Raw genomic sequence first — 27,653 nt, forward strand, 5'->3', positions numbered from 1 at the left:
ATTTTAGCTTTATGGGCTCCTTTGCAATTTCATATGAATTATATGATCGGCGTTTTCATTTATGTAAAAAATACCTTTGGGACTTTGAAAGGGATTGTATTGAATTAGAGATCAATTTGGAGTGTATTGCCCTCTTGGTCATATTAAGTCTTCTGATCCATGAACATGAGATGCCTTTATATTTATTTATGTCTTCTCTCATTTCTTTCAACAATATTTTGTAATTTGCAGAGTACAGATTTTGCATTTCTTTTGTGAAATTGATTCCTATATATATTATTCTTTTTGATATTATAAATGGAATTGTTCTCTGAATTTTATTTTTGTGGGTACAGTTGATTAATGCATATTTCTCTTTAACCCTTCAAACTTGCTGAATTGGCCTATTAGTTTAAATATATTTTTAATGGATTTATCAGGATTTTCTGTATATAAGATCTTATCACCTAAAAATAAAGATAGCTGATTTCCCCTGTTCAATGTAGATGATTTTTCTTTTTGACTAATTGCACTGGCTAGAACCTTTACTACAATCTTGAATAGAAGTAGTGAAAGCAGACATCCTTGCCTTGTCTCTGATTTTAGGCAGAAAGCATTTAGTTCTTCACCATTAAGTATGATCTTAGTTGTGGATTTTGCAGATGTCCTTTATCATATTGAAAAAGTCCATCTATTACCAGTTTTTTGAGTTTTTTTGATCACTGAGTGAGGTTGGATTTGTCAAATGTTTTCTCTGTATCTGTTGAGATAATTTTGTGTTTTTTGTCCTTTATTCTGTTTGTATAGAACATATCTATATCTATATATCTCTATATATGATCTACTAGCTGCAAATGTAATGTTTTACATTTTCCTGATAATTAAACATTTTTTCTTTATAATACAGCTTTATCTCTAGTAATTTTTTTGTTTTAAAGTCTATTTTGTCTGTTAGTCTAGTCATTCCAGTTCAGTTATGGTTTTTGTTTGCATAGTATATTATTTTTCTAACCTTTTATTTTCTATACTGTGTCTCCTGTGAGCAGTATGGTGGTATAGAAGTTTTCTATTATTATCCACCCAAAGAACATTGATTTTGACCATTACCCACAAATGAGAATACTTTTGTAGGAATCCAGGAGTCTTAACAGAAAAGTTTCAGTACATCGTGAGAGTGAAAAATCCATAAATAGATGAATTGAAGAGGGTAAGAAAAACAGTTTCACTTAACTAGTGTCACCCCTCCCCTAAGGTGGCACAGCTCAATATGAAGAGAGACCTCCCCCACTTAGTCTGCAGTTTCTCCCATTGGAAAAATGAGAGCAGAGTGAGTGAGTGTCTGGCTTCCCTATCTGTGCAGGATGCTGCCTAAGAGGGCTACTTCTTTCTAACCACACTCAGAATACTGAGTTTATCATCAGGGCTGAGGGGTTGGGAAAGGCAGGAAGCACAGCAGCCAAGGATTGGAACTCATCAAAGGTCCATGTATCCCACAAATCACTTTACAGACTCCATCAGACCCATGAGCCTTTTGGGACACCTCATCTTCAGACCCCATAGGTTGGCCCATGGGCACCTCTGACATTCGGCACACCTCACCCGCAACCCAGTGGCTGAATCCGCCATGTACCAGCCCCTATGGATGGTGCATGTAAACCTTTGCAGATAGTTTGAGAGCATGTGCAGAAAGCTGGCCCAATTTTGTGGGATTGGGAGAAAACACACAATTTTGAGCATTTCAGGGTCCTGCCCTAAGGAAAATAAATGGGATGCTCTCAGCACTTGGTCTGGCTTTGTGGAATTGAGAGAAGGCATACAATCTTAAAAATTACCCCCTAAGAGGGAACAGGAGTTCCCTCTTGTAGGTGGGATCATTCATAGAAAACACCTGAGAGAGCCTTATAATCCCTAGTCAGACTGACTGATGAAGATGTTTCTCTCCCAAAGCCAGTCAGTAAAGACTGAAGGAAGTGACTGCTTCTCTATATGTGAAGACAGCACTGCAAGACATCAAGAAATGTGAAAAATCAATGAAACATTATAACAAGAAGCACCATAATTATCTAGGAACTGGCCCTAAAGAAATGGAGATCTACAAACTGCCTAACAATGAATTCAAAATAATTGTTTTAAAGACCTTCAATGAGTTACAAGAAGTTACAGATAGACAACTCAGTGAAATTAGGAAGAGAACACATGTACAAAACAAGTTTAACAAAGAGATAGAAATAATAATAAAAAAAGAACCAAACAGAAATTCTGGAACTGAAGGATAGAGTGAATAAAATGAAAAATGTAATAGCATCAAGAACAGAGTTGATCAAGCAGAAGATAGAATATGTGAATGCAAAGAAAAGTCATTTGAAATGATCCAGTCAGAGGAGACAAAAGAATAAAGAAAGTAAAGAAATGAAGAATGCCTATGGAATTTATGGGACACCATACAAATAATAATATACACATTATAGGAGTTCCAGAAGGAGAAGAGGGAGAAGTGACAGAAAGCTTATTTAAAGAAATAATAGCTGAAAACTTTCCAAATCTGGGAGAGATATGGGCATCCAGGTACACAAAACTCAAAGGATCCCAAATTCGTTCAACCCAAAGAAGATTTCACATGACACATTATAATCAACCTGTCAAAAGTCAAAGACAAAGTGAATTTTGAAAACAGTGAGAGAAAAAGGGACTCACCACGTGAAAGGAAACCACATAAAGGGAAACTGCTGTGTGACCCAGCAATCCCACTTCTGGGTAAATATTTGAACAAAATAAAATTACTATCTCAAAGAGATATCTACACTTGCAGGTATATTGCAGCATTATTCACAGTATGCAAAATAAGGAAACAGCCTAAGTATTCATGAATGAATGAGTAAAGAAAATGTGATACACACACACACACACACACACACACGATGTAATACTATTCAGCCTTAGAAGGAAATCCTGACATTTACTACAGCATGAATACACCTAGAGGAATTAAGCCAAGTGAAATAAGCCACAGAAAGGCAATCACTGTATGATCTCACTTATATGTGCAATCTTAAAATGTCAAACTCATAGTAACATAGAATAGAATGGTGTTTACCAGAGCCTGAAGGTTAGGGGAAATGTGCAGATGTTGGTTAATGGGTACAAATTTTCAGTTATATGATGCAGAAGTTCTGGAGGTCTAATGTATGGTATGGTGACTGTACTTAATAATAATGTATTTTATACTGAAATTTGCTAAGAGAGTAGATCTCAAATTTTCTCATTAAAAACAAAAAAAGGTAACTGTATGAGGTGTTGGATATGTAAATTAGCTGGATTGTGGTAATCATTCCACAATATATATCAAAACGTCACATTGTACACTTTAAATATATACAATATTTATTCATTGATTGTACCTTAATGAAGTTGAAAAAAATGCACTGTGTGTCTTGTAAATGGCATGTAGTTGAATCGTATCTTTTTAATATTCAATCTGACAATCTCTGCTTATGATTGGATTGTTTAATCCATTAACATTTAATTTTATTATCAATAGGTTTGGTTTTATCTCTGCCATATTACATTTTGTTTTCTATGTAACTCATTTGTTTTATGTTCCTCTATTCATCCTTTATTTCTTTCTCTTTCATTAGGTGAATAACATTTTAAATACTTTAAGGATTTTTACACTATATTTTAGAGTAATTATTAGTACTGGTTGCTTTAGGGCTTACCATATACATCTTAATTGAATCTAGTTCAGAAATACTAATTCTGGTAATATATAGAAACATTATTCTTATATAACTCTATTTCCTTTTCCTTCTTTTTGTGTCATTATTATAACACATATTACATCCATATATATTGCAAACAAAGCATTGCGTTGATATAACTATTTATATAATTTGTGCATTTATCTTCTGTGAGTCTTTTTAGTGAATTATTGAGCTTGAGGGTGGTTTTGGGTAATCCCCTGTATTAGTTTTTCTGGGATGCCATAATAAAATACCAAAAAACTTGTTGCTTAAACAACAAAAGTATATATTTTTTAAAGTTCTGAAAGTTGGTAGTCCAAGGTTAAGGTGGCAGTGTTTTGTTTTGTTTTGTTTTTCTTCTGAGGCCTCTTTCATTGGTTTATAGATAGCCTCTATATTTGTGAGGGTTCCTCAGAGAAACAGAACCAATAGGATATATATCCTATATTTGCCCCTTTGCAGGAGTATTTCTTGAGGCTGGTCTTTGTGGTTTGTTCTCACCCTAGAAGAACTCTTAGTTATCTCTTTTTCTTTTCTTGGTTGTGTTTGGTAAACTGTTTGACCTGCAAATAAGCTTAATTTTTTAATGGATCTACTAGCTTCCTCTTAATTGCTTACTGCTAAAATTTACATAGTTTTTAAAAGTATCCTATACATGAACTTCCCAACACTCTGTTCCAAATAAATTTGGTTACTTTGGAGAGAACTTTGGATCTCTCTCATCTTATGATTTGCCTCTATCATTAGGCAAAATCTCTTAGTTACTACCCCAGAGTTGGTGGCAGGGATACTGGCCCACATCTCTGGGAGTGATACTCTTGTTTTATGAGCGGAGCCTAGACAGAGGCATTAGTTTATCGTCTTCTCAGCTGCTTCTCCCAGCATGGATGTTCCATCCTGCAAGTGACCTAGGCAATCAGGACCCAGTATTCTTAGTTTGCTGTGTCTGAGGCAGAAACTCTACCATACAGGAGAGTGCTGGGTTAGGGAAAGGAACCTTCAGTTTCTCAGCAGCACTTCTCTGGAATTCAGCCTGTGAAATACAGGCTGATGTGAAATGCTGGTGGCCTGCTTCTCCCCGAGAGATACTGTAGCCCTTGACTGGAATTTGGGGGAACAGTGAGCTCTACCTTCTTGGTCATACCTACCAAATCATTGGTTATTCTTGCTCGAAGACATTATACTTGCTACTTTTCAAGCCTTACTTTACTCTGAGAGATTTTTTCCTCCCATGCCATATACTTTTTCCATTTTTTCCCCATGAACTGCTAATAGAAGTGTCTAAAGTCCTGTTAATGTTTTATCCAGGCCAATTGAGCAGTGACGTTTAAATATCACCCACCTTCACTGTGTTGACTTTCTAAATCAACAGTAACCATCCACCATTAAAATAATATTTATCTTTTCGAAAGTAGGAATACAAATATCTTCTTAATTTTTCCCCAAAAGACCAAGATTTTATTTCCCATGAAATGTAAACATCTTACTTTTTCCTTTCGGTTATACAAATTCGCTTTCCTCTTTTCTGCTCACTTTATCAGCTCTTTCTCACAGTTTATCTGTGGCTATAAATAAGAATTTTAACCATTCATATTTCATACTAGGTCTTCAAACTCTGGTCAGATAATCTGTGAGTAATTGTAATAACTCTTTTATAATTAACAGACATTTTAATGAAAGTTATAGTTTAAGTACTTCATTAAGAGTTAATTTATCAATGATTTTTATAAAAAATAATTATTTATCGATCTATGTGCATACCCTTTTACAAGTGTTTTATCCACATCATATCATTATTGGTAACAAAAAAACACTTCTGGGTGGATATTGTCATTATCATTGTATCACTGAGTAAAAAATCAGCCTTTATAAAATAACACTATATTTCTGCTTAATGCTTCTCATATACAATCTATAGACCGTATTTACTCCAATCCATTGATTACTTTTTGGTTCTATACAAGACAAGAAAAACAAATATGTTATTCATATATTCCCTATTTGTCCTATTACCTTTTATTTTCGCTTATCTTTTACCTCAAGACTTTTGTATTTCATTTGCCATTTATAGTTGCCTTAGGCAGCTTGAGATGTGTAAAGTAAACCATATGAGCTTATAAACCATTATGAGTTTGCTTCAGTTTTCTGGGTGGGGTTAATCTTCCTTTCAAAGAAGATATCTGTTCTGACTCTTAATTTACAACATGGAATACTTTGACAGCGATTAGATTTTCCCACTGAATAAAAACCAAATATAATCGCTAAATGTGCTGCAGGGCAAGTAGAAGTTATAAATTTATGACATTAATTTGAAGTAAAAAATCACAAACATACATGAACTCCCCAAGCTTGGCTATAGGTATTAGTTACTTAATGTTTTCAGGAAAATAATAATATAGAACAAATTATTATTTACTCTGAAGGCTACTAATGGTTAGTAGTACAATTAGATTTTGCAATAGATGAGTGAAAGAAAGAGATGCTATTATTTTGTGTGAATCCATTTGTGTTAGCATTGTGGATTTTTAAGCAGGCAAATAAATTCCTATCCTTCTCTTAAGAGAAAGAAATGTTTCCCAGCAGAGTAAAATTGTGTGGATATAGCACCCATATTGATTAAACAAGGATCCACTAATATCTAGAAAATAACATTTAGAAAACGCAAAGATTTCTCTAAAGGATTTCAGACACAATAGGGACCAAATTCAGGTAAAAGTAATGACAATGTTAAATTTCTTGGAAAAAATATACTTTATACTCAAAAATTTTGATTTTAATCAAATAATTTTAATATTAGAAGCAAATAACTTTTTAATAATAATACTGACTTGCTATAAAAGTTTGAAATTTATCCATAAGAAATTGCTCTGCATGATATGTTTTATCTTAAATATAACTGCTTTAAGGGTCCATAGTTAGTCTTAATATTTCCATCCATTAGTAATATGTTAACAGTGACAAAATACTATATTTTCAACATGTGTGTTTACTTTGGTGGCAGTTTATGTATTCTGAAAGCTTTCACTCAATTAATGAGTTTGAATTTGGTAAGAATAAAAACAGCTGTGACCATAGATTTTATCACCCTGTATGCTTTGGGTGAAAATGTGGTGCTACGGCTGCCATCAGTGGGAATCTCAAGGCTGAAGACAGGATATGCAGTAAATAAAAGTCAATGCATTGTGGTAGCTGATGAGAGAGAGCATATCAAACATCCTTGGGCAGCAAAGGCATTTTATTCATGAAGCGAATTTCTGTTGCATTTCACTGCTTTACCTCTTCTATAAGATTTAGTTCAAGGTCCGCTTTTCCTGGAAAACTTTCATGAGTTCACCTACCTAGAATACTTGTTCTTCCTCTTCTTTTACAGCACCTTGAGTTTATAATGATCTTAGCACTTAACATACTATATTATAACTCTCCATTTTCTTGTTTTGTTTATTTGACTAGACTGTGAGCTTCCTAAGGGACAGGATTGTGTTGGATTCATTTCAAATATCCAAAGCTAGAATGGTGTCTAGCCCGTATGAGACATTTAAAAATATTTTTGGGTGAATAAGTAAATGGATGAACTGAAATTCTAAAAGCTTCTTTGTTATCTAGGCTAGTAAGTGTAATTACATTTTTAGTAAGGAAAAATAACAAGTCAATTAAAGGTTATTTTAAAAACCAATAAGATTGTTTCTTTAGAAGAGTCATTAAGTCAACTTGGAAGCCAGGATGTTTTCAGATAATAGAAACAGAATTTTGGAGGAAAAGAGACATTAGAAAGGGCTTCTCCTTGTTATATTGATAGGCATTTTAGACCTGTGTTGTGACTTAATATATGTTTAATGTATTTACTTCATTAATGGAAAGAAACTTCATGTATCTAGTAAGTATTAAGTTTCTAGGAATATGTGGGGGTGGACCTCAACCAAGATTTGGTTTTCCAGTGTTCTGCTCTGTGAAGTGAGACATGCCTTAGGGAAATGAAAATTTAGGGAAAAGAAAAGGCTATTTGCTAGATTTATGCCACATTTGTTGTCACTCAGCTGTTGTTACCATTCACTTATGACTTAAATTCCTTTCATTACATCTCCATTTCACCACATGGGCATATAGGGTAAAACCATTTTTAGTGCACACATTTTTCTGTTTAGCCTCCAAAGACTTAGTTGAGTGCTCTTTCAATATGTGAGGCCTATCCAGCTTTCCAAATTATGTGTTCCTGAGGCATTTTGCCTACATCTTCTGAATTGAAATAAAAGATCATGGAAAATAAAACAGTGGGAACCTTTTTTTGCTCTTAGGATAAAGGAATAGAATGGCCATTTGAAGAATTACAGCAAAGAAACTAAAGAAACTAAATTTTAAAACTTTATTTTCCATTCCATGGGGCTCATGAATACAAATGTTAGACAGACATTTCTTCAAAGACATAACAAATGGCCAATGAACACATGAAAAGATCGTCTACATCATTAGTTATTAGAGAAATGCAAGTCAAATCCCCAATCAGGTACCATTTCATACCCACTAAGAATTAGGGTATGTATTAAAAAAAGCACACACCAAAGAGCAATAACAACAACAAAGAATAAAAAACAACAAATGCTGGTGAGAATGTGGAAGAATTAGAATCCTCATATATTGCTGGTGGGAAGGGTTCAGCCTCTGTGTAAAAGAGTTTGGTGATTCCTCAAAATGTTGAACATAGAATTATCATATCACCCTACAATTCCACTCCTAGGTATATACCAAAAAGAATTTTGAAAACAGTCATTCAAACAAGTACATGTATACATATGTTCGTAGCAGAAGTATTTACAAGAGCTAAGAGGTGGAAACAGCACAATGTCCATCAACGAATGGATGAGTGAATTGCGGTATATATATAGATATATATATATACACACACACACACACACACAGACACACACACACAATGGAATGTTGTTCTGACATAAAAGTCAATGAAGTACTTATATAAGCTACAATATAGAAGAACCTCCAAAATGAAAAAACTTGACACAAAAGGTCCCGTATTTTATGATTCCATGTATATGAAATACCCAGAAATAGGTAAGTTAATAGAGACAGAATACAGGTTTGTGGTTGCCCAGGAAAAGGGGAAGAGGGCTAATGGATAATGGATTTTACTTTGGAATGATGAAATGTTTTGGAACTAAATAAAGATGGTAGTTGTACAACATTATAAATGTACTAAATGCCACCGAATCACTCTAAAATGGTTAATTTTGTGTTATGTGACTTTCACTTCCACGTTATTTAAAAAATATAAATGTTGACAAATATTTATTTATATATGCAAATGAGTTTAAGGAGTGGGATGATGGCAGAATTTGGATGAGATCTTAAACTTATTTTTAAGACTAAGTTGGTTTCTTTTTGAACTAGTTGCTGAGTCTTAGGAACTGTGATTGTAGGATTTGAAAATGAGATTAAACCACTCTAAATATAAAGAACAATGCCAAAGGCATTTAATTTCAATAATAATAAAAATAATAGTAATAAACATCTGGAGAATACATCGTCAAGGGTCCAATTCCATTAACAATTACCAAAACAATAAGTTTGTTCCTATTTCCTACACATCTCCTCAAAATTGCTTTGGAAAGGGCTTCTAGTTCTAAATTTTCTCTTAATAAACAACTGTTAAATTACTAAAGTCAAAATGATGTTTCTCTGTAAAAGAAATCATTTTCTTGCTACTTTTTTAAAAATTTACCTTTTATACAAGCCCAGACACAACATATTTTATCCTAATCCGTCAGCCTCCTCTCCATTATATGGCTATCACCATAATAACGCTCAAGGAATGATTTAACTTCATAATTATAAGGACTCAAAGAATGATTAGAACAATGTTTTCCTTCTGTCTCATTTCCTCTTGTTAATTCTCTAGGCTGCAATTCGCTTTTCCTTTAATGTTCACTATCAGGCCCAATAATGCCCCCTGGTAGAAGCAGGATGAGGAGTTTATTCACTGCTGAATGATGAATATCTCTGTATAGCAGGGGGATGCACAAGCATATTGAATTGATTGCTGGCTTGCTTTCCCCATTTCCTTTAAAAATTTGTTGTTTAAAGACCTGTAGTAACAAATATTAACGCTGACTTTTTGGAAAATATCAACAGCTATTTTTAGAGTTGTTCTACAGAGCAATATTGACTGAACATATTTTATGTTATTTTAAATATCTCGCATTTATATAATTGGCTGTAAGTCACATTCTAGTTTTAGGCCATGTAAACTCCTGGACATTTTATCACAGGGATTGAATTGAAAACAATGGATTGTGTAGTTGTGTCTGCCTGTCTTTTCTTTACTGCAAGTGTTACTTAATTGTAGACAAACATTTTATTTTTATAGCTTGGTTAATAAATTAAGGCAAAATAAGGGTACAATTAAGGAGGAAGTATAAATACATTATTAAGATGGATTCAAAGCAGGCTAAAGAAAACTGAGATTTTAAAGGGATTATAACAGAAGGCAAAATATAAACTATTAAATAGCTAACTTTTCCAAAAGCATTTATCTGTTTGGGTCAAAAAATAATGTTAACCCCCTGGATAATACTATACCAAAAGTTGAAGATGTTCAAATAACTTAAATGTGGAAAAAATGTGCACACACTAGATTGGAATATAAGAAAATTGTTTCATAATTAGTGACAAGGTAGGCTTTCTATTTCTACTTAAGTTTTAACTGTAAAGCAAAAGATTGGTGGGTTTTGCAATGCAAAATTTCACATCAGCACGGTGAAATATAAAAGGTACAATGTAAAATACAGGCTGAGAATAAATACATGAAAAACACTTGCTAAATAAAATATCATCCATTATATATAAATAGCTTATAGAAACCTATATAAAATGTTCGGACTCACTGAAAATCATTAAAGGCAAAATGTTTCACATCAACGAATACGATTTCTTACATCTCATATTGGAAAAAAATAAAGGATTGATGATATCTAGTCAATTGTACATGAGTGGTAATGTATATTTTCATACATTTCTGAAATAAGTATAAACAATAAATTCTTTTAAGGTCTGTTTATGAACAACTAACAAAATTTTAAATGTGCATAGCTTGGCTTAGCCACCCTTTTAGAAATATTCAAACTAAAGAAATGTTTGTACATGTGCTCAGCTCCTTCTCTATAAGAATACCCAGGTAACATATTTTAAGAGGAATTTTCAGAAGCAACGTATATATCCATCTCTAGGAAATATTTGGATAAATATTAGTACATCTGCCCCCTTTAAAAAAGAATGAGGTAGATTTGTGATAATGTGAGAATAATATACTCATGATTTTTTGTTCCATGAGGGAATTTTTTAATTTACAAAAAATATCTATAGTATGATCTCATTTTTATTTAAAAATATCCATATGGCTGTGTGTATAAAAGTCTCTGCAACTGCATAGAAAAAAGCCCTGGATGGTTATTCAAATATTATCTGTGATACACAGAAAATAATGTATTGAGGACTGGTGAAACAGGACATGTAAGCTTTACCTAATATACCCTTGTACTGTTTGACATTTTTATAAGTGAATAATATTTTAATAAGTTTAAATATCATAAAAAAGAGTACAGAAAAACAATTGAGACATTTGAGTTTTACCTTTTACATAATTTTTAAATTAAGATTTTTCATAAATTAGTCGTCTAAGAAAAACTCTCCAAAACATTGGTTGCCCTAATATGTAAAGCAATTAAAATGAAGTCACTTTTCAAATTAACCTTCTTTTCAAATTAACCTTTTGATGACATTATGGATTGAAATAAAATGGGTATATTCTAACAGGCCTTTAGGCATTTTCTCTGCATGTGTATTTCTGTGAAAGAGCTAAAAAACGTGAAGTGTCTAAATCAGAATGTCCTTGAGGGAATATGGACCCACGAATCCTCTGAAGTGTTGGAGAAATTACAAAAATCAAACAAATTATTCATCTTGTGAAAAAGTAATCTTCAAGTGTTATAGATTTCTTTGGATCTGGAAAATAACTTTGCTGCCTTTCGCCTTGCCTGAACTTGTAACTCACAGTGCACTCCTTTTTTCTGACTACACAAAGTACTCACTAATGTTAAAGCAAAGCTTTGATATTTGTACATGATTTTCATATATGTGTTTATGCTAATAGGTGCACTTTTATAAGGGATTTGTCTGTTTAGCTGCTCTTTGTACATTCTCTAGCATGTCATAACACACATTCAAAATACCTTTTATGAAAATAATTGAATTATACTAGTAGAATATACTTTCCTAATATTATATGAAGAGGGACTTTAAATCCTTTTTGTTTACAATTACTGTTTCTAAATGAGTGTTTTTTAAAAAGTATGTTTAATATATGCTCTTTATTTTCTCTATAATTTGTTAGTTGATCACTCTTTTATAAAATAATCTCAATTACTGTGAATTTCATAATAATAATATAACAATCATGGAAACTTATTGGCTGTACTGTGTGTGACTTGCCAGAATATAAATATACTTGGACATTCTCTATTGAAGAACAGAAAATCTCTAAGGGATTCTCAATTAAAGGGGCCACTCGGATAATGTATTTTTGTTTGCTGGTTTCTCCACAGGTTTATCTCCATGAATTAGAAAACTAGGAAGAAAAGAGTAATGGATTACAGAAAAACATCCCTAGATGATGCTCCCTTTTAACCAGTACAAAAGAGAGGTAGGAATGATACTTTTTTTTTTTATCATTTACTTGGGCATGTTGTCGTGGATCTATGTTTTATAGATGAAAAAGGTTGTTAAAACATGGAAATTATAGCTAGAGACATCCTCCTTATTCTTCTCACTTTGCACTCTTTTTGTTTTTCCTTTTCCTTAGAACTCTTTCCTCTTTCATTCAATAAATGTAGGCATTTATTCTAAATTAGTTGCTGTTACTAAGAAATTTCCATGGGTCTAAAGTACATGTTTATTTTTGCACATAAGAGTTATATAATAGTCTGTTTTTGGCAGAATTATAGGTATTCAGTATCCCATTCATCTCTGTGAAACCTTCTGTAATAATACAAATGAAACAACATTGCTGATAACATTCTGTATCAATCAACTATAGAAGTTGTTTTTTAGCGTATTGTGTTTAGTTTATCTACAGTAGTTATAGTCTTGTCTTTGACAACTTGCTTTCTAGGTTGCAGGGTACTATTGTGAGTTTGTCCCTGTACTATTCTAGATATCTTCTTGAACTTCTAGAATATTAATGAGTGGAATTTGGCATAAGGTAATTTACCTGGGAATGCATGTTGCCATAATAATTTGGGATTAAGTGATTTCCACTGTTGCCAATTTATGCAACACTTAAACTGTTCGGTTGTGGTCTGCTTTTCTGAATTAAGGAGTAAGTGAAAGTGGTTATAAAGTCATTTTGTAAATAAGACAGGAGATTGGTAAGGTGCATATTCTGACTTAAATTCAGTGTCTTTCAGTAGACTTGTAGCCATAGTGCAGGCATATTAATATGAAAATTGTCAATTTGGTTTTCTTACCAAATATCCCTCACAAGTTCATTTTGATGATTATTGTATTTACTAAAACCTCAAAAAAAACAGTTTATGACCAAAAAAAAAAAAAAAACCCAAAAGACAGAAACCTATATTGTGTCATGTTTTTTAGGTAAAATTTAACAGATATTCAAAGTAAGAAATAATACATGTGTGACATTTTTGTGTGATTAGGAACAATCCCATTAGGACTTTCAAAACTTTAAGGGAAAAAAATCATAACTTTTCAAAATCTGTTTTTATATTACTTTACATAAGTCTGTTTAAGCATTTTTTTCCATTTTATATATTATGGTCTCCAAAGTATGTACCAATATAGCTGCTTTTATTAAGAAACATATGTTCAATCAAAAATAATTTCAGGTAGTGCAGATTCCTTGCTGGAGATTGTTTTAGAAGAAGATACGGTCAATATTGAGGAAAAATTTTAAGATTTATCAGGACTTTGTATGTTAGATTGCTGTGTAATGATTGATTTATATTATAAAATTTAAGAGAAATTACCAATTGCAATTAGGTAAACTAAACTTTGGGAATATAAAAAATTTACAATTTCTAGTCCAAACTCATTAAATAATTGTTGCTACTTTTTTTTGCTACTAAGGGGATAATCATTTATTTCTTTCAATGACTGGGGCTTTGAAACAATTGAGTCTGTACTAATAAACAAAGTGCCTTATTAAAGTAACCAAGGAAGAAGAAAACATGTTTAGATGGTGAATCTATCATGACTTATCAATTAAATTCTAATTCCATATATGCATGGTTAATATCATTCAGTGCTATTTTTATTACTGAGCCACAAATTACTGGTCATCATTTTCCAATCTCAAACAAATTTCCCCACTTTATATGTATATATGATAATATATATCATATTTATATATCATGCAGAATAGTTTCACTATTCTGTGAAAACAAAAATCCTCTGTGCTCCACCTCTGCATCCCTTCTTAACCCCTAATCATTGGAAATCTCTGATCTTTTTAGTGTCTCCATAGTTTTGCCTTTTCTAGAACACTGTATAGTTGAAATCATACATGATGTAGCCTTTCCAAATTGGCTTCTTTCATTTAGTAATATGCATTTAAATTTCCTCCCTGTTTTTTCATGGCTTGATAGCTCATTTCTTTTTAGGGCTGAATAATATTCCATTATCTGGATGTACCACAGTTTATTTATCCATTCACCTACTGAAGGACTTGTGGTTGCTTCCAAGTTTTGGTAATTAAGAATAAAGCTGCTATAAACTTCTGTGTACAGATTTTTGTGTAGGCATAAGTTTTCAACTCCTTTGGATAAATACCAAGGAGCACAATTACTGGATTATGCGGCAAGAGAATGTTTTGTTTTGTTGAAACAGCCAAACTTCCTTCCAAAGCAGCCGTACCACTTTCTGTTCCCAGCAGCAATCAATGAGAGTTTCTGTTGTCCCCCAACCTCACCAGCATTTGGTGTTGTCAGTGTTCTGGATTTTGACCCTTCTAAGTGTGTTATGGTATCTCGTTGTTTAACTTTGCATTTTCCTGATGACATATGACAAGGAACGTCTTTTCATATGATTATTTGCCATCAATATATTTTCTTTGTGAAGTGTCAGTTAAGGTCTTTGGCCCATTTTTTAATTGGTTGGTTAATTATTGTTGAGTTGTAAGAGTTTTTAAAAATATTTTGAATAACGGACCTTGATCAGATTTGTCTTTTGCAAATATTTTCTCCCACTCTGTAGCTTGTGTTTTTATTCTCCTGACAGTGTCTTCACAGAGCAGAAGTTTTTAATTTTAATGAAGTCCCAGCTAATCAATTCTTTCTTCCATCGATCATGTCTTTGGTGTCATACCTAAAAAGTCATCACCAAATCCAAGGTCATCTAGATTTTCTCCTATGTTATCTTCTAAGAGCATTAGAGTTTTGAGTCTTACATTTTGGTCAAAGTTCCATTTTGAGTTAATTTTTGTGAAGGGTGTAAAATCTGTTTATAGATTAAATTTTTTGCATGTGGATGTCCAGTTGTTCCATCACCATTTTCTTTATTGTATTGCCTTTCCGTCTTTGTCAAAGATCAGTTGAGTGTATTTATGTGGTCTATTTCTGGGCTCTGTTCTGTTTTATTGATCTGTTTGTTTATTCTTTTGCCAATACCTCACTCTTAATTATTGTATCTTTGTAATAAGTCTTGAAGTCAAGTAGTGTTAGCTCTATTTTTTTTCTTCTCCTTCAATATTGTGTTGATTATTCTGGGTCTTTTGACTCTGCATATAAACTTCAGAATCGTTTTGTTGATACTCATAAAATAACGTGCTGGCATTTTGACTGGGATTTCATTGAATCTATAGATCAAGTTGGGAAGACTGACATCTTGACAACATTGAGTACTCCTAAACATGAATATGGAATATCTTTCCATTTATTTAACTTTTCTTTGACTTCTTTCCTCAAGAGTTTTGTAATTTTCATTTTGTTAGATTTATACCTAAGTGTTTTATTTTTTGGATGCCAGTGTAAATAGTATTGTGTTTTTAATTTCAAATTCCACTTGTTCATTGTTGGTATATGGGAAGTGATTGACTTTTGTATATTAACGTTATATCCTGCAACCTTGTTATAATTGTTTTTCAGTTCCAGGGATTCTTTTCCTTGTTCTTCTTCTTTCGGATTTTCTACGTAGATGATCATGTCATCTATGAATAAAGACAGTTTTATTTCTTTCTTCTCAAGCAGTATACCTTTTATTTTATTTTCTTATTTTATTACATTAGCTAGGATGTCCAGTATGAAGTTGAAAAGCAATGGTAAAAGGGAACACCCTTGCCTTGTTCCTGATCTTAGTGGGAGAGCTTTTAGTTTTTCACTGTTAAGTATAATGTTAGTTGTAAGTTTTTTGTAGATATTCTTTATCAAGTTGAGAAAATTCTTTTCTATGCCTAATTTACTGAGAGTTTTTGTAATGAATGGATGTGGATTTTGTCAAATGGCTTTTCTGTATTCATTGAAATCATCTGTGGCTTTTCTTCTTTATCCTGTTGATGTGGTGGATTACATTAATTGATTTCCGCAGGCTTCTTTCAAAGTACTAATTTACATTTTCCTATGGTTTAAGGGGAGGACATGCCTTTCCATTTTTAGGTGCAGGACACGTAGGTAAGGCTCAGATAAAAGTTCTTTAACTATTTAATCAATTGACAAAGCAAATACTCATGCACAATTTAAATCAATGATTGAAATATTTGCTACTAAAGTTTATGTATGTCTATAAATGGCCCTATTTACTTTTCCACTTCTGCAAATCAGAGTGTATGGAATTTTCCCCATATCTGGAAATTATTAGTGTACTTTAGTTGAAATAATTTAAAATACCAATTATTATCTTATTTTTACCTTTCTGTAACCCCAAAATTTATATAATTTTTTGTTGTTGCTGAAGAATGATAAGCTTCCACTTAGTGATTCATATTATTGTTATCCATTGGAATAAGATTTAGAGGAATATCTCTTAGAACTGTATATATGCTAGTTCATTGATATCACAGACTGAATGCTAACTTGGGTTATCCTCATATCATTCTTCCCACTTAAGAGTCAGTCTAGTCAGGTACCTGGTATGTTAACTTATCCACAAAACTGACTTGCAATTAAAGCGCACTTAATGTTGACTGTATATATAGTTCTTTCTTTTTGACATACTCATTTGAAATAATTTTGTTTATCATATTTTCTTGTATCTAGTATTCATTAAATATTTTTTTGAGAATCTAGCAAATGTCAGGTGTTGTTCTAGGTACAAGGAATATGACGGCAAAATACTTTCCCTGCCCTAAAAGTCCTTATGTTTTAGGGGGAACGTCACAGGGGATTAAAAAAAGGAAAAAATTGATGTGTAATATACTGGGTGTTGAAAAGTGTAAGGGGATATTAAGCAGGATGAGTGGGTGGAGAATGAAAGTGGGATGCTATTTTAAGGTAGTCTGAAGTCTCTGTGATATAGTGATATTTAAGGAAAGATCTAAAGAAAGTGAAAAGGAGAACCTCCATGGATATCTGAGATTAAATCATTACCTGCAGAAGGAGTTACAGTAGCAGTTCAGTGTGTTCAAAGAACAGCAAGGAATCTAATATAGGTAGAGCACTGAAAAGGCTGTGCTTTCTTTACATGCTGTTGGAGAACTCTGAATAGAAGAGTTTTACTTTGTGACTCTGGCTCTATTTTGAGAACGAAGAAAAGCAGGGAAAAGATAGAAGCAAAACTGTGAAAGGTGAAGCATAATGCTGGCTTGAACCAGGGTGGCAGTGGTTAAAACAGCACAAAATTGTTACGTTTTTAATATATCTGGAAAGTGCATTGTCAGGATTTGTTTATGGATTGTATATGGAGTCTGAAGGGAAGAGTCAAGGTGATGTTTAAGTTTCTGTTTTGAGTCAACAGAAATTTGGTGTTTCCATTTATTTAATGAAGAAAACCAAGGGAGGAAGCTGTTTGGAGAGAATAAAATAATTTGGTTTTGGACATGTTAAATATGAAGTTTTAACTTGTTAAACATGTTAAATATGAAATGTAGTCAGAAGTGTAAGCTGAATATGTAAATTTGAAGCTCATCAGCATATATGTAGTATTTAAACCCTTTTAAGAGCGGATAATAGAATGTGGGGAGTGGGTAACCCTAGATATGAAAATATGTCTAAGGACTAAATCCTTGAACAGTACAACCAAGGAAACTAAGAAAGTTAGCAACCAGTGATAAAGGAGGAGAACCAGAAGATGTTATCCTGGGAGTCAAGTGAATATAATGTTTCAAAGAGGGAGTTTTCTCCTGGGTCAAAAGACATAGATGTATCAAACACTGCTAATATGCTTGGATAGGATCTTACTTTTGAAAGCTTTTTTTTTTTTTTAATTCTTTAATTTGGTGAGCTCACTGCAAGAGAGAAGCCAGGGACATATTCTGGGCTAGCAGGATTTTGTGTCTGGATTCACTAAAATTAAAATTTGATACAGACAATCAAAGTAATAAAGAGTTTCTCATCTTTCCTGCCCTCTGATCCTGCTGCCATAAGGAAAGCTTGCTTCCTGTAAATATATATTTTCTGTGTGATTTCATGTTTACTCCTAATTTTTCTGTTTCATACAGAACCAGATGGGTCCAGGGAAGTATTGCCAGTAGAGTACCCCTATGCAATTGTTTGCAAATCAATTTTTGCTTTTGCATGCGGGAAAATGAACTTTTCTGGCTCATTTCCAAATATGTAGCCACAGGGGTCTTCTCTGCTTCACCCAGAGCTCTGGATCCAGATCAGTCTCCACTGTGTCTGGCATAACTCCTGCTTACTTTGAGTTCAGCTTTATTTCATTTGAAAATGATATTGGAAGATACATTGTACGTTTTTTCTGATGGTCTATAGAAGAAAGCTTTATTGTTTGTGACAAAAGAAGTTAACATCAAGAAATTTATACCATGTTTTTTATATTTTATTTTGATAAAAGGGAAGAAAAATAGCTGTAAACTAATGAAACTCAAAATTGTTATGTAATAAATGATTTGACTAAAATTGAGCTTACTTGAGATAACAAAATTATTATATTTTAAATTAAGGGCAATTTTATGGATAAATTGATTATTTCATATGACTGCTCACCTCTGGCTCCCTCATAATTCAACACAATGAATCATTATATAAAGTAGCTTCTTTTGTTTATGGGAAAGATCTGTCTCCAGGGAACACTTGGGATCCCTTTTGGTAGTTCAAATTTTGTTGCAGTGGCAGGCACATCAGAATGATTGTGAAGTATCTTGTCTTTGTAAGTCATTGCAAAATTTGTGGCTAATGGTCACAGAAAAGAACAGATTCACCTGAAGTATTACAAATCAGACATTTTCAGTGTTGAAACTGAAACTTAAAATTATGAAACTGTAGCACTATATCAAACTTGAATAAGGGAATAAATTGTTTATTGAAGAATCAGGAAAACCCACTTTAACAGAACAGAGGAAGTTGTGTCATTTTTTCCTCTTCATTTTCTCCTACTTCTGTTCTACATGATTTCTACTGGCTTATTTTGGCTTGGTTTCGGAATGAATAGAGGGGAACATTAAAGAAGGTGTGATTTACTCCATCTTTTCCAGTGTTACATTGCCAAAACATAGCCAGAAAAGGCACTCCTTGCTCCATTTTGGAAAGCAACTTATAACCTCGTAGGTTTTAATAATAATATTTAAATGCTTATTTAAAGTTTACACAGTTCTACAAGGAACTCAATCAATCCTCATTTAAATCCCATGAATTATCACATTTTACAGATGAGAAAATTGAGGATTGTAGAGGATGCATAATCTTTCCATGATTAAAAGCTATCATTGTAATTACAACTATAAATTTATTAAGTTGCAGGCTTTTATGTTTCTGGTTTCACAAAGGGAATTATGTCAAATAAATACAACTACCTCGTCCTCTACTACATAAATTCAGAAGTTTGAGTGTTTTTTTCTTTTTTATGTTCTGTTTATTTTTTGAGGTACAGACGTATAATATTAGTTCAGATGTACAACATAATGATTCAATATTTTTATATATTATGAAAGTTAGCATCCATCATCACACATAATTCTTTATGTTCCTAAAAAGTACTAGGCACTATGTGCTGTGACATTCTCAAGTAGAGAAATATTCCAAATAGCTCTCAGTTTCAGGCCAGAGAGACATAGATTGAAGATTTCAGAGCAAGGTGGAACAACCAGTGCTAAAATAGAGGGGTCATAATTACGTATGGGAAAGGTACTTAGGCAGGCCCATGGGCTCAGGTGAGGCCTCCTGGGGACAATGATACGTGAGCTGAGTGTTGAAGGCTGTGAAGAGTGTAGGTTAGAGCAGGGAGGTGGACGGTGCCATCCAGTGGTGATCTAATGTTGCTGTCACTCCTAATCTCCTTATGATGAGTGCAAGGATAAGGCAATCATATGAATACAGATAGACTTGCCGAGTTTGATTTTTGCTTTAAATTGAACAGAAGGAAAGGACAATCAAATGGCACATAGTCAAGTTTTTTGATTTTTGTTTTCTGTTTTTGCCAGATCTAACCTTTTCACTCTGTCTCAATTCAAAACTTAGTCTAACAGTTCTAATTATTGTTGCAGAGGTGACCACTCTTCCCTTAAAGAAATAACTTTACTGTTGATAACTTTTGTCAAATTCAAATAGTCTCACTCTGTGGAATATAATGTAGAGTTTATAAGTTTACAAGACTTTGAAGTCAGAATGCCAGGATTGAAATCCGGGCTTTATCTGTTGTCTTTTGGCAACAAATTCAGCCTCTTTTTGCCTCTGTTCCCTCATCTGTAAAATGGGGACAATACTAATGCCTATGTTGTAGTATTCTGTTTTATGGAATGAGTTAAACATTGGAAGAGTACAATGCCTGGTACTTTGCCAGCACTCAATAAACATTAAGTTCTTTATTATTTAATTGCAAAACCAACTGGAACTACAGCAACAAGCAAATAGAACCTTGTATAAACTGGGGAATGGCAAGTGTGAGACAGATAGATGCATTTGCCTGGATTCGGGTATGGCTCCTTTGAGAATGACTATAAATCCAAATGAAAATGTCTATGAGAATGTGAGCAACTCACACTTTATCTGTGTTGTCAGTAGTTAAGTGTTTTAACAATGTATGTGGCGGGGTGGGAGAGTGGTCCAGGTTATAGCAATACCCTTAGCCAGGACAGTGTATAATAGCTGAGGGGAGTAGTGGTGATAAGATGGAAGTAATGAGAATATAGAGAAGCTTTTCCTAGGATAGTAAGTAGCTAAAATCTAAGTAGAGAACCTGAGTCAATCATATACAAGAGTATCACGCTGTACTGTAGACCGTGAGTCTCTACAAGAGATAGAATGAAAGCTTTTTTGCATGATAAGCAGTAGGGTCCTTATTGTACCAGGTGGTCCGTGAAAACCCAGGACCTAACAGAGTAAATGAAAAATGAATACCTGGGTTTGGTTCGTTCACTCCAGGCACATCTGTTACCTTGGGCAAGATACTTCCTAAGTCTTTTAGTTATTTCAACTATAACACAAGTATAATAATATGTACTTTACAAGGTTTCTGTAAGGATGGGCAAAAATCATGTAATAAAAATGTAAACTTTGAAGTGTAGTACAGATGTTGTTATGGTTATTGTATTATTTTTATTTCCTTCTATTTCTTGAGAGTTTCTTATTCTATATGTCTTTTCAGAGGTGAATCTTATTAATATTTTCTACATTTAAAAATTTTTCTTAATATAACTGGGAACCCTCTTGTTTTTATCATCACTCTGCATACATTCTAGTGACTCCAGTATATCTTTGACTCTTCAAAGACCCTATTTTACCTGAGGACTGACAACTCTAATGTGGATCATTCAGCCATTTGAAAAATCTGATTTTTGTAAAATCCAAAATGAGTTAGAAGCAGTATTAGGGCAGTGCTCTTGCATGGGAAACAAAGTGAAAACTGGTGGTTGGTTAGTTATTTTTAGTTCAAATTGCAAAGTCAAGATTACTGTGGTAAGAGTTTGTTTAGCCCAATTGAGCTTACTTATTTTATATTTACTAAACCAGTTGAATTTCACTTAGATTGACTCAAAATACATCCACTTCATCTCTTCGAAGCTTGGTGAAAATTAATCTACTTTGGATCCTGCTTCCATCAAAGAAAACATCTAACAATTTATCTTTGAGTCATAAGTAGGAAAATCATGGGGGACTGATCATTTTATGACCTCCAAATTGAAAGAGCTTATTTAAGCTAGGAGCAGTGATAGCACATTTTCATTTATCTTTTTTCCTTTGCTAAAAATCTTACAGCTAATATTCTCTGGTGGCTGCCTTTACTAATGTGCAAAAATAGTTAACTCTTGAATAAATCCTACTGGCCTAAGGATAAAAAGAACCCCTGGCCTTTTCTTGAACCATGCTTGCCTCTTTATTCAGCACTACTCATGCTTTCTTTTTTCAGCAACCCAGGGGATATTATTGGTACGCTAAACATCATGTTCACAAGGTGGAGCCTCTGTTTTAGATTATTTTCAAATCCTTGTCTGAATAATTGAATATTATCATCTGAGCCATGCATATAAAGTCATGCCCAATGGCATACACACTACTTTATCATGATAATATATCTTTTTTATATTTCTGACTTTGGTTTGCTTATATCTTGGTATTTTTTGTTTATGTTTTAAGGGACATGCCTATGATACACTTTTTTGTATTTTTGCTAAGTTTTGTAGTAGGACCATGATAGCTTTATACCATGAGTTGGAAAGCTTACACTCCTCCTATTTTCTAAAATATTGTGGGTAAGATGGCTATTTTTTCTTCCTCAAATATTTTATTCAATAGAATTCACAAGTGAAACCATCTATGCCTTCTGTTTTCTTTGTGGGAAGGATATATATATATATATATATCTCCAAGATAGTGCAGGTTTTATTCCAGGACGCTACAGTAAAGCAAATAACACAATAAAGTGAGCCATGTGAAATTTTTTGGCTTCTCAGTGCATATGAAAGTTATGTTTACACTATATTGTAGTCTATTAAGTGTGCAATAGCATTATGTCTAAAAAAATTTTTTTTAATTTAAAAATAACATTAATTAAAAACAATGCTGTTGGAAAAATGGTGCTGATAGACTTAACACAGGTTGCCATAAACCTTCAACATGTAAGAAATATGGTATGCCTGTGTATATAAAGGAATATTCTGATGTACTGTTTCATATTATGTCACTTTTATTGTGGTAAGTAGTATATTTCAGTGGATTTGTTCATTTTATCTGTGCTGTTTATTTTATTGGCATAAAATTATTCATGCTATGTTATTATCTGCCTTATGTCTGTAGCATCTATATTGATAAGCCCTCTTTTATTTCTGATACTGATCATTTTTGCTCTTCTCCTTTTTTCTTGATCAATCTAGCTAAGTATTTATATATTATTTTGAACTTTTTCAGTAACCAAACTTTTGGCTTTGTTAATTTTCTTGATTGTTCTTCTGTTTTCTACTTGATTGATTTCTGCTCATTTCTTTATTATTTCTTTCCTTTTACTAACTTGGGTTTAACTTTGTCTTATTTTTTATAGCTTCTTAAGGTTAAACCTTAGATCTTTGAGTTTACATAAGCATTTAAAGCTGCAACTTTCCCTTGAAACAGTTCTTTAGCTGAATATTACAAGTTTTTATATATTATATTTCCATATTATTCAGTTTGAAATATTTTAAAATTTCCCTTGTGATTTTTTAACACATGCACTATTTAGAATTATACTGTTGAATTTCCCAATACCCTGTGTTTTCCTCTGCATTTTATTATTATTAATTTCAAATATAATTCCATCACTGAATTAGTTTCCAATGACTGCTGTAACAAATTATGATTAACCTGATGTGTTAAAACAGCACAAATTAATTTTCTTACATTTCTGGAGGCCAGATGTCTAAAAAGGTCCTATGGACTAAAGTCAAGGGGTTGGTGAGGCTAGTTCCTGTGGAGACTCCAAGGGGAGAATCTGTTTCTTTGTCTTTTTTTAGTTTCTAGAAGCCACCTACATTTCTGGGCTCATGACTTCTTCCTTGCATCACATCACCTTTTCTTCCCCTGCTTCCATTGTCACATTGCCTTTTTCCACTTCTATAGTCAAGTCTTCCACTGCTTCCCTCCTATAAGGATGTATGTGGTCCAGCATAATCTCTTCATCTCAATATTCTTAATTTACTTACATGTGAAAAGTCACTTTTTTGATATAACATTTACAGGTTCCTTGGATTAGGACCTGGATATCTTTGGGGGCCATTGTTTAGCCTACCACTGTTATGAACAGATATGATTTCAGTCATTTTATGTATATTAAGACTTGTTTTATAGCACAGTATATGGTCTATCTTGATGAATGCAGCATTTGCTCTTGAAAGAAATATGTATTCTACAGTTACAGGGCTTAGTGTTCTAAAAATATCTGTTAGGTCAAAGTTGTTGGTTAACTTGTTCAAATCATCTGGAACTTCATTAACTTTCTTCTGATTTTTCTATTACTTGCTGTTCCTGAGTGTTAAAACCACCAACTGGGATTGTAAAATGGTTTAATTTTCCCGTTGAGTCAGTCAAGTTATGCTCTATAAATTCCAAAACCCTTATGATTTATTAGCACATTTATCATTTTACATCTGCATGATGCACTGACCCTTTTATCATTATGGAATGTCTCTTTTTTTCTGGGAATGTTTTTATCTGAAAGTCTGGTTTGTCTGATACTGATCTAGCTACTCTGGTATTCTTATGCTTATTGTTTGCATGCTATATCTTTTCCATTCATTTTTTTAATCTCCCTGTGTCTTTTTTATTTAAATTACATCTCTTTTTGGTAGAAAACAATCTCTGAATTTTACTTGAGTGTTCAATCCTTTAACATTTAATGTGTTAATTTATGTAGTTGGATATAGCTCCACCATAGTATTATTTTTTGTCCATATTGCTAGTTTGTTTCTCTCTTACTCTTTCCTGAAATTTCTATATTTTATACTCAAAAGTGTATATTAATTTTAAAAATCAAAATTATATTTTATTTCAATTTGTCTTTGGCTCCCTTGCTACACCTTCTTTACATTGGTAGCTTTGATAATTACAATATACTTATATTTTTAAAGTCTACTTATAATTAATTTTTCTGCTTTCCATCAAATATAGAAAACTTGCAACTGTTCAGGTCATTTGTGCTATAGTTTTCATATGTATTGCATCTAAATACATTATAATCCCTGCACAACAATGACTCATATATATATTATCATACTCTTCATATCTACTTGAAGATGTATATTTTTACTTGTATTCCTTTAATCTTTCTTATACAGCAGGTCTTTTGGTGACAAATAGTTTTGATGTTCTTTTATATAAAAATGTCTTTATTTTGCCTTCACTGTTAGGCACAGAGTTCTGGATTTGTACTTCATTCATTTATTTATTTTTCTCAACACATTAAAGATGTTGTGAAACTGTCTTTGATTTCCATAGTGTCTTATATTATGAGAAGTCAGCAATTTTCTCATTGTTGTTTCCCTGTATGTACTGTCATTTTTTTTTTTTTTCTGATTGCTTTTGGAAATTTCTCATTAACTTTACGTTTAGGAAATTTGACTGTGACGTACCCAGGCATTTAAAAAATCCTACTCTGATTCATGATCTTCTTAAATATGTAAATACATATATTTAACCAAATTTGTGACATTTCTTAGGACATACATCTTCACTTTTTTTTTTTTTTTTGCCCCACTTGCTCTTTATTTTTTCTTCTGGAATTCAAACTACATCCATATAGTAGACTTTTTGTTATCGTACCAAAATGGTATCTGAAGCTCTTTTTTTTTTTTTAATCTTTTTCTCTTCTATCATCGTGTTGGATAATGTCTATCTTCAAGTTCTCTGATGTTTTTCTCTTCTTTCCCCATTCTGCTGTTCCACTAAACCAGCAGGTTTTAAATTTCAGGTAATATAATTATCAGTTCTGTGATTACTTTGTATTTTTGTTATTGTTGTTGTTTAGTTTTTACTTCTTTGCTAATAGTTTCTATCTTTTCAGTTATTACAGGTATACTTTCCTTCAGTTTATGGTCATAGGGGTTGCTTTGAAATCTGTGTCTGCAAATTCCAGCATCTATATCATCTTAGATTTGATCTCATTAGATTATCTTTACCTGTGAGTTAGATGTGTTTTCATGATTGTTTTGTGTGATGAATAATTTTGGGTTGAATCTTGAATGTTGTGAAAGTTATGTTTTGGAAACTCTGGATCATTCTACTTTTCCAAAGTATATCGATGTTTTTGTTTTAGTGAACAATTTACTTGGTTGAATTCAAATATTAAATTTTAGGTCTTGGGCGACAGCTCAGATCTCCATTAAATGATTGTTTATTTAATGGTCACCAGAGTATTGTGCCAACTTTATACGTCAAATCAGTGGCCCCTTCTCTCTGAACCCCTGCTTTCCAGCATTTCTTTCTACTTTCTAGTGATTCTTATTACCTGAATTCTGTTCTTTCAATCATTAGGCAAAAAATGATTCTGGGTTTTCTGAGTTTCGTTTCTCCACGTGGGACTGACTGTGTCCTGCTTTCAGTCTAAGTACTGTGAAAATGGGAAACATGTTGTGCTAGTACTTTCTTCCAAGCTTTTACTACACTCTACAGTCTTCTTAATTTAAATCATTTTCCAGTGTTTTTAAATCATTGTTTTTCTATTTTGTCCAGAGTCTATAACTATCATCTGTAGGAGCATAGGTCCCGATGGAGTTTCCTTGTAAATTTCAGAATCTGAAAGATTTTACATTTTGATTGATGTGATTGTATTACTGATATGGTATGCAACTGTTAAATTCATAAAAATGTATAAGCATATTATTTAATTGTATGTAAATTTTTCTTCAGTAGGATGAAGAAAAGTTTTAAAAGTTGACATGGCACATATAACTTCAAATTATTACATGCCAAAACAACAAAACCCAATCCAAGTTATAACTTGAACCAATGGTTCTCAATGAGGGAAGGGGGAGAATTATGACTTCTAAGGAATGTCTGGAGATATTTTTGGTTGTCACAAGTGAGGGGGTAATTAGGTGGATCCTACTGGCATCTTAACGAGTAGAGCCCAAGGATGGTACTCAACATATTACAATGCAAAGGACAGTCCCGTACAACTAAGAATTATCCAGTTCCAGAGTTGAGAAACCCTGTCTGAGTCTAATTAAATCAGACATTCTGGATATGAACCTGGGTACTGGTATTATTTTTTTAAATTTCCCCAGATTATCCTAATGTACAGAAATGATTGAGAAATAGTTACAAAGTTCCATCATATAATTTTGCTAATTATAGAAATTATAAAATTTAAGTAATTCATACCAATTTTATAATTAGTATGTGATAAATCTTAAAATAGAACTCAAGGTAAAGTTAAAATTTCTTTACTACTTCATATCATGGCATTTGGTCTGATTTCAATTCACCTTGACAATTCTATTCATATCAATTTTTTCATATAAAATATTTTCTAACCACACTAAGCTTATCATTCTTGACCACATCAAGCCACTCACATGTTGTGCCTTTGTGTGTGTTCTCTTATCCATTTATAAATTAAAAATAACCAAATCCTTTTTTGAAGTCTCACTTGACTGCCTCAAAGGCACTGATTGAGTCTTTCTTATGAGTATCACAGTGCCATTTATAGAATACTTTTTCAAACATATGAAAGTATAACAGTATTTTTCCTTCATAAATTTCCTTCATAAATTGAACAACTTAGAGAGATATACTTGAAAACATTTAGAAGCAGGAATTTTGGCCAAGATAGTACTTGATT

This window comes from Globicephala melas, chromosome 14, assembly GCF_963455315.2.
Source record: "Globicephala melas chromosome 14, mGloMel1.2, whole genome shotgun sequence".
NCBI classification, from domain to species: Eukaryota; Metazoa; Chordata; class Mammalia; order Artiodactyla; family Delphinidae; genus Globicephala; species Globicephala melas.